Source organism: Peromyscus eremicus, chromosome 2 (assembly GCF_949786415.1).
Source record: "Peromyscus eremicus chromosome 2, PerEre_H2_v1, whole genome shotgun sequence".
Taxonomy (NCBI): Eukaryota; Metazoa; Chordata; class Mammalia; order Rodentia; family Cricetidae; genus Peromyscus; species Peromyscus eremicus.
In genome coordinates, this window is record NC_081417.1 from 160,915,553 (window position 1) to 160,929,174 (window position 13,622).

Below are 13,622 nucleotides of genomic sequence, written 5' to 3' on the forward strand. Positions count from 1 at the left end.
CAGGGCATGACGGCCTTCTGTGGTGTTGGTGTCAAGACTTTATGTGCTGGAGTCTCCCATGCTTGAGCCAGTTACTAAGCAGAGTGGAAAAAGCTGTTCAGTGATGTTCTGAGTGGACAGTGTCTTCAGTTTCACTTGGTGTAGTGGTCTTGCTGTTCACTCTCTGGCCCTCCGGTGCCCACAAACACCTGGGACGCGAGGAAGAAGGGTCAGGTAGCCTATCACCCCATAGGCTTCTGGGTTCTCTCTTCTCCAGCAGCCACGGAAGGATGTTCCATAAGACATGACTGGGGCTCATGGGATGCTTGAAAACCTAGGCCAGAATAAACCCCTCAAGGCAGAGCTTTGTTTCTGCCTCCCTTCCATAAACCTCTGAGGATACTGCCCAGTGCTGGTGGCGGGCACTCAGGGAGCCTGCTGTCAGCAGCCGTGAGAAGGAAGATGTGTTAGAAAGCACCAGGAGCTGGACAGTACAGGGTGGACCTTCCAAACCTGGGGAAAGGTTTTTGGCATCCTCTCCCTGCAGCATGAGTGACGGGGCCTGGGCAGCCCACAATCACTTTTGAATGCAGGCATGGCTTATTTCACGTCCAAATGGGGTTGTGCAATGTCTCATGTTTTCTTTTTCCTCTCTCTTTATCCCTCTCTCTCTCTCCCTCTGTATATATATATATATTTTTTTCCTCTCCCTCCCTTCCTTCCTTCCTCTCTCCCTCCTTTCTTTTCTTTTTCTTTCTTTCTTTCTTTCTTTCTTTCTTTCTTTCTTTCTTTCTTTCTTTCTTTCTTTCTTTCTTTCTAAAAAAATTTAGCTGGCCTCCCATTTATTGTGTAGCTTGGAATCCTTTATTCTCCTGCCTCAGCCTCCAGAGAGCTGGGATTACAGGTGTGCACCATCGTGCTGGGCTCTTGTGCTTTTGATTTGTCTTTCCATTAGTGTGTGTTCTATTGTATAAAAAAGTGACACATTATTCCGCAGTTGTAGCAGCAGGGGCCTTGTGCACACCAGGTGCACTTTGCACGGCTGTGCTGCACACTCAACCCTTCCTAGTGTGCTTGTTGGTCACCCGTGTATCCCTTTGGAGGAGTCTAATTGGTTTTGCATTTTTTTTTAGATGTGGCCATGTTGGCCTTGAACTCACTATGCAGCCGAGAAAGATCTTGGACTGCAGATCCTCCTGCCTCCACGTTCCAAGTGCTGGATCGCTGGCGTACCCCACCATGGCCAGATATTTGCCAGTTGAAAACATTATGTATTCTAGCTATTAATCCCCGCACAGGGGAGGCAGAGGTAGGTGGATCTGTGTTCAAGACCAGCCTGGTCTACATAGTGAGCTCCAGGACAGCCAGGGCTACACAAGACCAAAAAAAGCTGCTCTGTGTTTTGGACACTAACTCTTCATTGGGCACATGATTTACAGATAGCTTCCCCTTTTTGTGCCCTGGTTTTAGATTCTGTTGATACTATTAGTGTAGAAAATATCTAAATTTTGTGAGTTAATTTGCCTACTTTTTCATGCACAAACCCCGTGTCAAGAAGTGTCCTTACGTTTTCTCCTCCAGGCTCTTACATTTAGGCCTGAAGTCTGTTCTGAATGACTTTTCGTATGCTCTGTAGGTGAGGGACAGCTTTATTCTTTGTATACTCTCCCATTACTGCTTAAGGCTGTTCTTTCCCTACAGTGTTTTTGGTGCCTTTGTGATAGATTGTGTGTATGTTGGGGTGTGTGTGAATGTGAGTGTATGCGTGTGTGTGTGTGTGTGTGTGTGTGTGTGTGTGTGTGTATGTGCGCCTGCATGTGCGAATGTGTGTGCGTGTGTGCGTGTGTGCGTGTGTGCGTGTGTGCGTGTGTGTGTGTGTGTGTGTGTGTGTGTGTGTGTGTGTGCCACTCCCTTTGGGGGCCATTTTCTTTCAAACCACCATAGCCAGACTCAGTTTCTCCTTTTGAACCTTGACTCCACAACCTTGTCCTCAGCAGATGGTGACTTTGGAACTCATGCTGGTGCTTCCAAGGTGGGAGGAACCTGGCACAGTGTTGGGTCTCATCCTCCAGGGACCATCAGCTCTGCATCACCTCTTACAGGCGAAGATACTTTGGTTCCAGGGGTTAGTGGTGACGTGGGGTGTGGTCGTGTCACCATTGGAGCACTGGCCGGGCTGCTGGACCCCTTTGCTCTTGGCACTTTCTCCTTGCCTCTCATGGAGGTACCTGTTTGTATGTGTCAATCTCTCTCCACAGGCCACTTCTCTGTGTGTCCCTTGATACTCAGAGTCAGATGGGGTGACCTAATACTTGAGATTGTTCTGGGGATACACTCCAGCCTGCTGCTTTGCCCATGGGCCATCCCTGCCTGTCCACAGGGTTGTAGGTATATAAGTATAAATATCCCCTATCTGGGACGGCTCTCCCTAAGTAGCCCTGGCTTGCCAGCAATTTGCTTTGTGGACCAGTCTGGCTTTGATGGTCCTGCCTCTGCTTCTCAGCTGCTAGGATTGCGGGTGTGTACCACTGTGTCCAGTCTTCTGGAGGCCACATACCAACGTGGTGTCTGTTAGTGCAAAGCCGCATTGTTCTCAGGCATGAGACCCAGAGGGCTTGGAACGCTCTGCTCCCAGCCCAGGTACCCAGTCTCAGTCCCTGTGACATAATTACACTTACTGAAATGGGCTGAATTCTGGGAGCACACCCAGGGTTAGCGTGTCAATCCAAAGCCAAAGGTTCCTGCCAAGAACATAGGATTCTGTAAACGGACAGTGGGAGTGGAGTTGGCACTTGTTTAAATTACTTTATTGAGGTGTGTGATTTGTATAGTTGCACCGACTTAATGTATTTGCTCAACTTTGACCCATATACAAACATGCCTGCAAGGCCAGGCCATTGTCAAGATGAGGAACAGGCCGTCATCCTTGGGAGTTTCCTCCTGTTACATTTTATTCCTCACCACTTGTGGTGGTTTGATAGTAACCCTCATAGGCTCATGTATTTGAATGCTGGTCATTGGGGAGAAGGGCTAGGTAAGAGGGATTAGGTGTGGCCTTGCTGGAGGAAGTGCATGGCTCACCTCTCTCTTCCTCTGCCCTCAGATGTAGAACTCTCAGCTTCTCCAGCAGCATGTCTGCCTGTGTGCTGCCACGCTTCCTGCCATGACAATGGTGGGCTGAGTCTCTGAAACTGTGAAGCAAGCTCCAATTAAATCCTTTATTTTCTAAGAGTTGCTGTGAAGAGACGCCATGACGTCTGACCTAGACACCACCCTCTAGCCCCCCACCCTCAGGCATCTGCTGGCTGGTTTTCTGTGCTGTAGTTTTGATTTTCTAGGATTTTATAGAAATGGAGTTTGGTGATGTGCATCTGTAACTCAGCCCAGGCAGCAGTGTCACAGATCCAAAACTAGCCCAGCCTGCCCGGTGAGAACTGTCTCAAAAACCAGCTAAGACCCTCACTGCTTTTGCAGAGGATCCAGGTTTGGTTTCCAGAACCCTCATGGGACACCTGGCAACCACCTGAAACTCCAGCTCCAGGGGATCCACTGCCCTCTTTTGGCCTTCACAGATACACACACACACACACACACACACACACACACACACACACACACCTAGCCCCTAGCATGTGCAGGGGCTGAACTTCATCCATGTGGTTTTGTGTCTGTATTTCTCCTTCTCTGTGGCTGGGTGGCACTGTACCGTGAGTGTACATTACATGACAGATGAATGGATTCTTCCGGGGGTTTTGGCTCTTGTATAGAAAACTGCTGCGAATTCTTGACCTCAGACTCATCAGTGCTGTGGGTAATTGTAGGGACAGGCATACAGCAGGTGGATGGAGGTTGGTGTATTTAGCATTGGTCCTTGAATAATACACATGCTCTCAGGACTACATCTGCTCCTTACATAGTCACTCAGGGCTCCCTTAGCTCCCCACAGTCTTGCTGGCCCTAAGCTTAGAGCAAATGAATACATTCAGATGTCTCTGCAAAGACAGAATAATTAAATACGCAGTGCCTGGTATCCTTAGATGTGTGTGTGTGTGTATGTGTGTGTGCGCCCACTGTCCACTGGGTAGAAAAATATTGGGGAACTGGTCACGCTTGTGAGGGACTCTGTTAAAGATAAGTGTGGCTTCCTTGCTGTTCCTTTTTTTTTCTTTGTGTGTGTGTGTGTGTGTGTGTGTGTGTGTGTGTGAGTTCTTTTCACTTCTTTCTTGCTAGGACAGGGTCTCTGGAGGCTCAAGGACACAGTTTCAGAGGTATCAGCCCATTGTTGCTGGGAGGGCAGAGCAGAAGAATTATGCCACCATGGTCAGGAAGCCTGAAGCACAGGCTCTGAGAGGTCATTTTATTTGATATAGTTAGGATATAGAATAGTATGTTTCATTATTCATTTTTCTTTTTCCTTTTTGGTTTATTTTATTGTTTTATGTGTTTTGCCTATATGCATGTCTGTGTACCATGTGCATGTCTGGTGCCCGTGGAGCTTAAAAAGGGAGTCAGATCCCCTGGGACTGGAGTTACAGGCAGTTGTAAGACACCATGTGGATGCTGGGAATCGAACCTGGGTCCTCTGGAAGAGCAACAAGTGCCCTAACCACTGAGCCAACTGTAGCCCATCATTAGACATTTTTTTTTTTTTTTTTTCTTCGAGACAGGGTTTCTCTGTGTAGCTTTGCACCTTTCCTGGAATTCACTTGGTAGCCCAGGCTGGCCTCGAACTCACAGAGATCTGCCTGTCTCTGCCTCCCAAGTGCTGGGATTAAAGGTGTGTGCCACCACCGCCCGGCTCATTAGACATTTTAGTACACATGTACCATTGTATTTTGTTCATATTTGCACACCCATCATCTTCCCGTCCCCTTCCGCCCTCTGCTGCTCTCCCCTTCCATCCCACAAATGGTTCTTCACACACACACACACACACACACACACACACACACTCACACTCACACACACACAGAGTTTTTGAGATATCTTTATGGGGTCTGGATCAGGCTTCCTCTGGCATGAGGGAATGAGCTGTAGAGGGAAGGAGCATGGCCTGTGCAGGGGATGTGGGTGTGTCATGTCCTGAAAGTCCCTGCCGAGGCCCTCTGTAAGCTAGCCTGTTGTTCTTTTGAGTTACAGGTGCCTGGCTGGCTCACTACCCACTTCTCTGTAACTCTAGACCTTGGTGCTTGGTGAAGTCTCCGACTTTTTGGGAAGAATGCTTTTCCATGCTGTTGAAAGCTGCAAAAGGCAGTGGTCTATATTCCCTGGAAAAACACCAAACACAAAGTGAGGTGTGGGTTTGGCCTGTTCCTAGGGCCCTAGCTGGTTCTCCTTTGTCTGTTAGTCTAGAACCAGCAACACCAGCTAGCTGGGTGGGTCTGTCTGTCTGTCTGTCTGTCTCTCTTTTGAGACAGGCTCTCTTGAAACTTGCTCTATAGACCAGGCTGGCCTTGAGTTCACAGAGACCTGCCTGCCTCTGCCTCCTGAGTGCTGGGATAGCAGTCATATGCCACCATGCCTGGCAGCTGTTTGTTTTGCTAAGTCTTGGGAGTGCCTTTCTGAGTCAAGGGTGCTTTTTTTAGGGGTTCTCTCAGAGCATTGTTCACACAGCCAGCTCTGGAATGGGTAGGCCAGCTTATGTTCATGTGGCTTCCTATATCCATTTTGCTCTTTATGACTTTTTTTTTTTTAAAGTGTTTCGAGACATGGTTTCTCTGTGTAACAGCCCTGGCTGTCCTGGAACTCACTCTGGACCAGGCTGGCCTCAAACTCACAAAGATCCACCTGTTAAAGGCGTGTGCCACCACCGCCCGGCTGTTTATGACTTCTTTGAGAAGACTTATGAACCACAAAGTTTACCCTTCAGGCTATAAATACAGTCCCTAGATGTTTAGTAAACCCAAATATTGTGCAACTTCCGTTCCCCTGGCACTTTTATCATCCACAGAAATGGACCTGTGCTCCATACAGTTGCCTCCATCCCCCTGCCCAGGCCCTGATAGCCATCAATCTACTGTCTGGCTGCTGCTTCTGCTGCCGCCTCCTCCTCCTCCTCCTCCTCCTCCTCCTTCTTTTTGGTTTTTCGAGACAGGGTTTCTCTGTGTAATAGTCCTGGCTGTCCTAGAACTCACTCTGTAGACCAGGCTGGCCTTGAACTCACTGAGATCCACCTGCCTCTGTCTCCCAAGTGCTGGGATTAAGGGCATACGTCACCACCTAGCACTATCTGGCTTCTTTTACTCTATTCTTCTTTCTGGTTTTTGGTGATATAACCCAGGGCCTATGAATGCAGGATGAGTGCTTAGTACTGAGTTATGCAGCCCTTGGCTTCTTCTTCTTCTTCTTCTTTTTTTTTTTAAGATTTATTTATTTATTATGTATACAGTGTTCTGCCTGTATGTATGTCTGCAGGCCAGAAGAGGGCACCAGATCTCATGGATGGTTGTGAGCCACCATATGGTTGCTGGGAATTGAACTCAGGAGCTCTGGAAGAGCAACCAGTGCTCCTAACCACTGATCCATCTCAAACCCTTTGTTTCTCTGAGAAAGACTCTCACAGTATAGCCATTAGCCTTAGAGTCACGCTCTTTCTGCCTCAGTTTTATGAGTGCACCAGCTGGCCCACCACTGCCACCTGCTTACAATACCTTTGGTGTGTTCATCCACATGTGTGTAGTTCCCTCAGTCCTTTAAAAAATTCATTTGTTTATTTATTGCTGTTGGTGTGTATGTGTGGTATATGCATGTGTGTGTACAAGTATATGCAAGTGTTTGTGCATGTGTTTGTGTGTGGAGCCCAGAGTCCCTGTTAGGTGTTTTCCTCCATAACTCTCTATAGCTGGAGTTTTTCTGGTCCTGCCTGGCCCATGGTCAGGACAAATCTCTCTCACCCACCAGTCCCGCAGCCACTCGGACCCAAGCAAACACACAGAGACTTATATTATTTATAAACTGTATGGCCATGGCAGGCTTCTTGCTAGCTAGTTCTTATATTTTAAATTAACCCATTTCTATTAATCTGTAAGTTGCTCGTGGCTTACTGGTACTTTACATCTCGCTTCTCATCATGGCTGGCAGTGTCTCCTCCCTCAGCCTTCCTCTTCTTAACAATTCTCTTCTCTGCTTGTCCCGCCTATACTTCCTGCCTGGCTGCTGGCCAATCAGCACTTTATTTATTAACCAATCAGAGCAACACATTCAGAGCATACAGAACATCCCACAGCAACTCTCCACTGGTTTGTTGTTGTTTTATTGGACAGTGTCTACACTCAGCCAGAACTTCCTGATTTGGCTAGACTGGCTTGCTCTGCAAATGTCTTGTGGTCCTCGGGCCTGTTCCTGCCAGCTCTGGGATTACAACACCACTGAGCCTGGCTCTCTGTGTGGGTGCTGAGAATGCAAACTCAAGTCTTCTGAGTCACCTCTCCATCTCCCCGCCAATCCTCTTTATGGTCAAATGATGTTCCATTTATGGACTTAGCAGGAGTGATGGACATGAGGGTTGTTTCCACTTTTTGGTGCTTAAGTGCTGCTGCTGTGAATGCTCCCAGACATCTGGTTTCGTCAATTAGGTGACTTCCGGTTAACTTAGGAGGTAGAAGCATCAGCTCTGACTGTTCATTTTTGGAATTATTCACTCATGTGGCTGAACCATGGGCCAGTCATCCTCTGTCGTGGCTCAGCCACCATTACTGTGGAGGTGCCTTACCTCTTGGGGTGGGTAGTGTGCCTGATATAGCTGGTGCTGGGGCCAGGCATGGGAGAAGCTGGGGTTGCTTAGGGAGGGAACAATGCCTACCTGGAGTGAGGGGGGAAGTCCAAAGGGCATAGCCTTGGGTGCCAGGGCTGTTCCCTCACTTGCTTTTGGCTTCGGCTTCTGGAGGGAGCAGAGAGGAAGAACATGCTCCTACTGCAGCGAGCCTTGTCTCTCCAGGTCTGCAGAAAGGGAGTCACCAAGGCCTGCCTCAGGGAGAAGGTCAAACAGTGAGTTAGGAACTGGGGGGTGCTGGGGGTCCCCAAGTGGTAGAAGGATGTTGAGACTTACTTTGATACCTGGGTGGTCAGAATCGTGGTGTCCAGCCATGGGGTCCCGGGATGCTTTCGTGTCCTTTCCTCTGACTTGAAGGTAAGAAATGGACTAGAACCAGTGAGGCTCTGGGGTCTTGGGGTGTCTGCTGCTTGTAGGCATGATACCTGGTCACAGGTCCTTTGGAAACAAGGCTTCTGTCTCTTAGTCCAGGAGAGGGGAGTGGGGTAATGGCCATCCTTGCATGCTGGCCAGGTGCCAGAAGATTTTTGACTGACTCAAGGGGACCCGACTTGACTAGTGTACAAGGCGTGGGGCTAGAATGGGGGAGACTTGCGTGGTCCTGTCTTGTATATCACTTACTCAGATCTGATACATTCATGGTACTTTGCCTGGATAGGCTACAGTCAGGTCTGGGGCATCACAGACTTGTCCAGGGTGCTCTCGCCAAATGAAGGCATTTCTCCTCAGGATAAAGTGCCCCTTGGCAATCAAAGGCCCAGGTTCTGCATCCCAGGGAGGACTCCTGGCAGGCTGTGTGGGTGGGAAGGCTCTGAGGGCTCTGGTCCCTTGCTTCCCCTCTGGGGAGATCTTTGGTGTAGTTGGGAACCTTGTTTAGAACCCTCTGACCTCTGCTTCCAGGCATGCACTAGCCCTTGGCTGTCAGACCAGGCGGGGCCAGGGAGTCCAGGGAGGCAGGGCTGCACACCCTCTCCCTAGGGCCTAGTTCTTGTGGTGATCATGGGAATAGGGTTACTGTCCTCCTTCAGGGAGGTTGGCTCACAGTGGCACCTGTAATAATTTACCTTGGCTGCTTTATCAGGTAGCTACTAAATGAGGAAGTGCTCCAGGGCTGAGTCTGTCAGCAGTGGAAGTCGGAAGCAGGCCCTTTGATGGGCCAGTCTCCCGGAGCAGGACTGGCTGCCGCTCTTGGCCTGCTGGGCTCTCTGGCCTCAATCCCTGTGACAACAGACCCAAGGCCCAGGGCCAAGTCAAGATGCTCATCCTGGGAGGACACTGTAGGAGCAGCCTACAGGTGACGTGTCTGCCAGTCGTGGCACAGCCTCGTCTGCATGGCCTGGTGGCGGTGTACTGGAGTTCGCATTTCAGGTCTGGTTGCAGATTTATGGGAAGCAGTGCTGCAGAGGGTGGTTTGGGAAGTCAGGTGACGTCTGGTCACCTCCCCGGGGACCAGCATTGCACTTGTCTCTGGCCATTGACTTCACCAACCAGTAGAGGGAAGGTGGGAGAAGTATGGTCATGGTGGGGGGCACTGGGGGACTTGGGGTGGCTGGTAATTCTAGAGCTTTCATGTCTGAGGAGTGGTAGGAGGAGATTGTGAGGCCCAGACAGTTACCATGATCTCTGGCAGGTGAGGGGGCTAGACATCTGTCTCCTTCCAGCTGTCCCTTAGGCCCTGGTACTAGAGACAGAACTTAGTTTCAGTGGGATGCAGGCTCAGCCCAGGAAGGCTCCTCTCTGCCTTCAGCCATCCTCAGCCTTTCAGGAGGTCTAGATGGCTGGCAATAGGTTCTGGCTGCGGCTCATTTTGTCTGAGCAAGGCTGGGGAAGGGCAGCCTTCAGATGTCCCGAATACTGCTCAGTGGTGACACCTCTGTTGTCATGATCTGTAACACAGTTTCTATGACAACTGACTTTGGTTGCTACAGCCTCTTCCTGTTTAGATTAAGCCGGTCAGGAAGCCAGCAGGTGGTCTGGTCAGTGGTTTGCTGAGATGGTGCTGGGCCAGGCCGGGCTCGACAGGCTGGGAAATTCTGGCTACGGTTATCCTGTTTGCTTCTTTACTCTTATTCCCTCCCTCCCTCCTTTCTCCTCCTCCTCCTCTTTCTCTTTTTTTTTTTTTTGAGACAGGGTTTTTCTGTGTAACCTTGGCTGTCCTGGAACTGTCTCTGTAGACCAGGCTAGCCTTGAACTCATAGAGATCCACTTGCCTCTGCCTCCTAAGTGCTGGGTGGGATCAAAGGCGTGCAGCACCACTGCCTGGCTATTTTTCTTCTTCTCTGAGCTTGTAGCAGGGGAGTGTAGCTACTCATATACCCTTGACTGAAAACAGGTCCTCCTCTATTCAGGGAATGTCATTCTCTTCCATCAAGAGCACTGAGTGCCTGGCTTTGGGGCAGATGCACATGAGGCAGTGAGGAGAAAGAGGACACCTACCAGCCAGATCAGCCGCATCAACCCTGGTGATGGAGTGGGTGACAAATGTCACAGCCAGATTGCCTTCATATCCTTTTTTTTTTAAGACAGGGTTTCACTTTATAGCTCTGGCTGGCTTGGAACTCACGATGTAGATGGTCTCGAACTCACAGAGATCTGCCTGCTTCTGCCTCCTGAATGCTGGGACTAAAGGTATCTTTCACCATGAGGGCTTTCTTGACCCCTTCTGAATCCCATTTTGGGGAGTCCTGGTTTCATAGCTTCCTTGCCCAGCAGGTTTCATCACACACAGCTCTATCCAGTGCCAGATTGAATATCTGGGGGACACTTGGATGTGGCTCCTGTGCCTGGCAGCCTGACCAGCTTCGTGTAGCCAGGGAGGCCATCAGAAATACCCTGGTCCTGTGTCTACTTACCCTGGACATTAGGTGGTACTCAAAGCTAAGATAGGAAACGAGAGGACCAGAAGTCAGCACAAGACACCCCAAGACCAAGTTCTCAGCACAAAGGAGATTTATTGGCTTCAGAGGGACAAGGGCAGGGGATAGAGGATGAGAGAGAAGGGGAATAAACGAGGGAGAAGGGATGTTTGCCCCAGAGGGACAAAGGACTGCCTCTGGACAGAGAGGAGACAGGCGTGACCCATAGGCAAATGAGTTTATAAAGGGAAAAAGGGAAACCCCGTGTTAGGATGAGGTGGTTGATTTTGATGGGATATGTTAATCAGGGTAGTCACAAGGGGGCTTTTGAGTGCTGGACTTCAATACTCTGATAGCGGGACCTTGGCAGCCAGCCTCAGGGGGAGGACGTGGCCAAATAAGGGAACAGACCTTGGTGGCTGGCTTTAGCAAGGCAGAGGGAATGGGGAGAAGGGCAAACCTGTCAGGGACATGTTTGCAGTGTTCAGGCCTGCTAGACCGCTTCCGGAGTCCAACCCCAGTGACCTGGCTCTGGACAGGGGTCAGAATGTTCCCCATTTGGAGCCTCTGGGGATGTGGATGGGTTTCTAGTCCCAGCCTCACCCCTGCTCCCTCTCTTCCCCACACCCACTGGAGTGGGAACTCGTATTCCTGGTTGATTGCTGGAGGCTGTTGCGTTTCCCACCTGCCTGTGTCAGACTCTGTTCTTGATGTTGTGGGTGCTGGTCCTTGGGCCACCCGTGGAGTCTGGTTATTTCTCTTCCCCAAGCATGTGTGAGGTTGGGAGTTTGGGAGGGGATTATTGGTTCCTTTCCCCTCTGCTCTGGGGTCTAGAACGCCCCTAAAACTTTTTCTTGATTTAGATGTTTCTCCTATCCCTGCCCTCTTATGGGGTGTGTAGTATTGTCTCTGGCTGTGGCTGGGAACACACACATCCTCTTCTTGTTTTCTGGGCACCTGCTGAGACCCAGGGGGCTTCTGGCCCATCTGTGCTGTTCTTGGAGCTAGTGTGGCTCAGCCCCCCACACACCCCAGGCAACAGGCTCAAGGGTCCTGTCTGTCTTTGGGTGCCACCCAGACATGATGTGCTTGGTGGGACCACCTCTGTTTTAGTCCTTTCAGCTTTCTCTGTGAAGTGGAGGGAGTCAGGCACACTCCTCCCCAGTTGCCATGGTTTCCACATAGCGGTGTTTTAATTTTAGCACTGACATTTTCAAGGCGGATTTAGAGATACTGGCCGCAGTCTTAGTGGGCTGCAGGAGGAGGAGACAGTGGTCATCTCCCTTCCCAAGCTGCTGCCAGAATGGGTGGTGGGGTCACTACCATTCGGAATGGCTCTCTAGTGCCACACACTGTTGCCTCCCAGGACGAAGGAAAGGCGTCTGAAGCGGGTAGGACAGGATGGATGGGGGTGTGGCACTGCTGGCAGGACTGACTTAGAACAGCAGAGGAGACAGGTCTCAAATCCAGGAGTCAGTGGCTGTGAGGGAGCTTTCCTGCCTCCTAGTTTCTACTGGCTTCCGGGATCTCTGGTGTTTACTCTGTCTGCAGTGGCTTTTCTCTGTGTCTCAGAATTCTCTGTTCCTGTAAGGGCATTAGAGCCCATTTCCGATATGAGCTCCAAAAAGCTCATGTATTGAAACCTTGTCCCTGATGCATGAGGTGGGGCTTGGGGAAGTGACTGGTCCTGAGGACTCTGCCCTCATCAATGAGTCAGTTCATTGATGGATACAGACCTGGAATAGAAGTGTGTGTGTGTGTGTGTGTGTGTGTGTGTGTGTGTGTGTGTGTGTGTGTTGGGGGAGCATCTAGAGCAGCAGGTCACTGGCTATGTGACTCTGAAGGGTCTGTCTTTCCCTCATCCCTTCCTGTCTTCTCTCTACTTTGTAGGCCACAGCTCTTGACACACAGGAGGGAAGATTGGGTCTGGCTCCTGGTTTCTTTCCTTCAGTCCATGTTGGTGGGGAAAGCAAAGCACTTATTAGTGGTGGGAGGGAGCATGCAAAGGAGGCTGTTCTTATCATGGTGGCCCAGGAAGCAGAGAGTGAGGCAGGAAGCAGGCCTACCGCTGGTTCTGCCAAGGCTCTACACCCCATTCTCAGAATCTCCCAAACTAGTGCTCTCAGCTGGGGACCAGGTGTCTAAAGCATGGGCCTACTGAGGATATTTCATCCCCACTGTAACAGGTGAGCAGCCTCTGCTGGCTGCTCCACCCACATGGTGCTCTGCCACAACTTGGCCTCTAAGCCTTGGCTCCTGATGCCCCTGGACTCAAACCTCTGGAGCCATAGGCTGAAATACATCTGCCCTGTTTTTAAATTGGTTCAGGTATTTCTCACAAAGTTTGGCCACAAGCTGTTGCTAGAGTTTTCCTGCCTGGCCCACAGTCAGGGCAAATCTCTCTCACCTGCCAGTCCCACAGCCGCTCAGACCCGACAAAGTAAACACAGAGACTTATATTGGTTACAAACTGTATGGCCATGGCAGGCTTCTTGCTAACTGTTCTTACAGCTTAAATTAATCCATTTCCATAAATCTATACCTTGCCACGTGGCTCGTGGCTTGTCATGGTGGCGGCTGGCAGTGTCTCTCTCAGCCTTCCACTTCCCAGCTTTATTCTCCTCCTTGTCCCGCCTATACTTCCTGCCTGGCTACTGGCCAATCAGTGATTTATTTACTGACGAATCAGCAACACACTTGACATACAGACCATCCCACAGCAACAAGCAGTACGGGTTAACTAATACCTTGGAAGGTCTAATTTCAAAGACAGCCACTTTCCTAATTACTAGGTGGGGCTTGGGCATAGACGTAAACTAGGTTCACCGCAGGTTATGGGTTCCATGCAGGGCTCTGGCCTGGGGTCTACCTTAGAAGGATTCCAAGGAGTTTATGACCAGGTGTGGTCAGGACAGGTGTGGTCAGGACAGGTGTGGCCAGAATGCCTGCTGTGAGGCTGTGGATAAGAATGGCTCCCCCTTGGCTGGAGAGATGGCTCAGTAGTTAAGAGCACTGGC

At 50.2% G+C, this 13,622-nt stretch overlaps 1 protein-coding gene and 1 non-coding gene across 3 annotated transcripts in view; one reads left to right on the plus strand and one right to left on the minus strand.

Annotated features, from left to right (window-relative positions):
- Positions 1 to 13,622, plus strand: part of Acot7 (acyl-CoA thioesterase 7) — a 97,133-nt gene that overhangs the window by 12,711 nt on the left and 70,800 nt on the right. The window lies entirely within an intron of this gene.
- On the minus strand, positions 445 to 574 carry LOC131905409 (small nucleolar RNA SNORA71). The gene has a single exon (XR_009377924.1). It is a non-coding gene; the product is annotated as a small nucleolar RNA SNORA71 (small nucleolar RNA).